The sequence below is a fragment of the Helianthus annuus genome, chromosome 12, assembly GCF_002127325.2.
Source record: "Helianthus annuus cultivar XRQ/B chromosome 12, HanXRQr2.0-SUNRISE, whole genome shotgun sequence".
In the NCBI taxonomy this organism is placed as follows: Eukaryota; Viridiplantae; Streptophyta; class Magnoliopsida; order Asterales; family Asteraceae; genus Helianthus; species Helianthus annuus.
In genome coordinates, this window is record NC_035444.2 from 16,208,825 (window position 1) to 16,212,165 (window position 3,341).

A 3,341-nucleotide genomic window follows, 5' to 3' on the forward strand; every position below is an offset into this window, starting at 1 on the left:
ATCAACGCCACAAGGATCTCAAGTACTGAAGATCAAAAGATTCACGAGCATAACACAAAGGAGAGCTCATGTTAAGGGGGAGTTTGTTGACAACCTTCCTAAACAAAATGGGGAGTTTTGTTGATACACTTTCTGCTTACAAGACGTGAAGACCTTGAAGATCCTCCGACATAGAAGACATGGAAGACGAATCTCACGAGTAGCGTCCAAGGGGAATTTGTTGATACATGATTTATGGACGCAACTCGGTTCGACGCGACTCGACGTGATTCGATTTGAGCCACGACATTCCTCCGTCGTGTGCAACAACAAATGTAGGCCGATACATGTCATTGGGCTAAAAGCAACTCTGCGAAACAAGACTTGGGCCTAAACTGTTTGGGCCAAAGCCCAAGTCGACGAAACATGTTGGATGTCGACGAAACATGTCTGTTTCGTCGACCTTGATCCCGTTTCGTCATCTGCTTCTGTGTTTCGTCGAGCCTTGCTTGTGTTTCGCCAACCTACTCTTGTTTCGTCATAGTTGGTGCTATAAATAGATCACAAGACAGACAGAAACATGAGAGAGAGGACACAAGTGTGTGAGAACAAGAGAGAATGTACAAAGCCAGCTCAGCATGGGAACCAGAATCCGTTCAGAAATCAAGGCAACTAACAGAATCAGAACAAGAATAACGAGCGTACGTCGATCCCTGTCAACAACCCAAGTCAAGCGGGACCATCAAATGCCAACCAGACTCTTGTGGTTCAAGTAGATAAGGTTGTGATTGGTCAATTCAGTTGGGAAATGATACACCGGATGGAACAGCTTGTTTTGCTGAGGTTGTCAAGGACCTTAAACACACCAGTGGTGGAGAATCTTCCAGCAATGGTGATGAATCTTCTGAAGACGAAGACAGTTCTGGTTACGGTAGAAGCTCAGATGAAGAATCCTCAACTTCAGGCGATGATCATTTGGATGACACGTCAAGTGTGTCAGTCGATGCAGATGTTGATGAGCTATTGGGAGAAGCTGCAGCAGGAAATCATAGGAGATCTATATTGGTGGATCAACCTGCTTATTCTTCTTCTTCTTCTTCTCTCCATTCAGCCTTTATGGATAATGTCAACAGTTCATCAAGTCAGGTATGTGTCGATGAACCTATGGTTGTTGATTGTGATAATTGTGCTAGCTTAATTGTTAAATGTGCTGATTTGGATGCAAATATGTCTGAGTTGCAAGACAAACATGATGCTTTAAAAGCTAATTTGTTTGACTTGCAAGACAAACATGTTTCGTTGAATGCTAAGTGGTGTGACTTGCAAAGCAAACATGAGGCTTTGCAAAACAAGTATGATGTGACATTCATCCACAACCAAAAGTTGACAGTAGATCTTTCTAAATGCACAGAAGCCAATATGTTTTATGAAAATCATGAAAAGGAATTTAAATCGATAATTGAAAAATTAAAGAAAGATAAAACCGAGCTGACAAAAATGGTTTCAAGAAAGCAAACTGACATAAATTTATATATCAATCGCCTTGAGATAATGCAAAAAGAAATGGCTTGTGTTAAAACTGAAAGTGAGGCGATCCAGCTCAAGTTAGAAAGTTATTTAAGCTCTAGCTATGTGTTGGATCACATCATTGATGTTCAGAAAGAGAAAAAGGATGTCACATGCATTGGATATAAGAAATGTCCACCACCTATGAGACACAATTATGATGCCATGCCTGATGAGGAGGGTAGAACTTACTTTGAGCCATCTGTTCCTTTAGACATTGAGGAATTTGCGACCGGACTTGGATACAAGAAGGAAGTATCATCAGATTCGGATGTGTCAGCAGATACCTGTGTGTCTTCTGCTGAACCGAATCAGGATCCTCCAGTTGTAGTTGAGGATGCTGATTCTTCTGATGATGAATCTGATGATACTGATTCAGCAAAGTCTGATGCGGTAATCAAAGAAGAGGACATACCTCTTGAGAATCATATTCTGTGTGATCCTTCCGCGAAACCCGCTAAGACTGTTCCAACCGAGTCCACATCTGCAAAAGAGTCTGAGAGTGTGAATTTGCTGTACACTCTTGTTGGTGATGATAAAATTTATTCTGATAAAGATTTTCCAATTAAGAATGTAAATCAATCTTTAATCGGTAAAGTTTTTGAAAATTCGACAAGTAAGTTCTTGGGAAAGACAGGATCACACGTTGTGGTAACACAGTACCCTCCTATCCCAAAAGCCGAAGTCCGAAAACAATATGGAAATCAGAAATTACCAACAATGAAAAGGCAGCAAAATCATACCAAACCAAAAGGTAAATCAACGACTCAAGGTCAAAAGAAACAGAATCAGAAAAAGGACAAGAAGGTGAACTTTGTGAAATCAAAGGGAACGGACAAAATTGAAACATTTGAAAACAAATCTAACTTAGATTTTGTTAAACAAGCAAAAGTGTTGAAAAGAAATGAACCAAACAGTTCAAAACCAAATACCTCGGGATCACAAAGTTTATCATCAACAAGACAATCACATGTTACTTCGGGGTTTGTTGAACGAAGATCATGTTTTGAATGTGGTGAAATTGGACATATAATTCGAAATTGTCCGTATCTTCATAAGTTGAAAGCTAAAATTGATGATCCCCGTGAACAAAATTACCAAAAGCGATCTGTTTCCTTAAAACAAGATCCCCGCCTTGTACGAGAAAGGGAAAAGAAACAGAAACGCCAACAAGTAAAGGTAATTGAGAAAGCACTTAAAACTGATGTGGTTCAAAAACAATCTGTTTCAGTTAAACCAAAAAGTTCAAAATTTTCGAAAACTTCAAACAATCACGAAGTTAAATTGTCAAACAATCAAACTGGTAAAACTCAACAGACATGGAAACCTAAAATGACCACAAGTTCAGGGGGACCATCACAATTTCCTAACCATCGAAAAGTGGAAGTTATTGTTGTTGATGAAAATGGAAGACCCAAGACCACAATGGCTTGGGTCCCCATCTCCAACTAATCAAGTGAGTTCATGTGCAGGGTGTTCCAGGAGGAACTATCAGTAGTCATTGGATTGTTGATAGTGGGGCATCCAGGCACATGACAGGCGACATGAAGCTTCTCTACGACGTCAAATCTATTAGAGGAGGTTATGTTGCTTTTGCTGGAGATAAAGGCGGATATATTACTGGTGAAGGAATGATAACCAATGGGGTTGTAAGCTTTGACAAGAGCAACTTTGTGCAGCAACTTGATCACAATCTTCTCAGCGTTTCACAAATCTGTGATAAACAGTTTTCAGTATACTTTGATGCCAATGGATGTTATGTGCTGAAACCAGGCTTCAAAATTCCAAAAGAATGG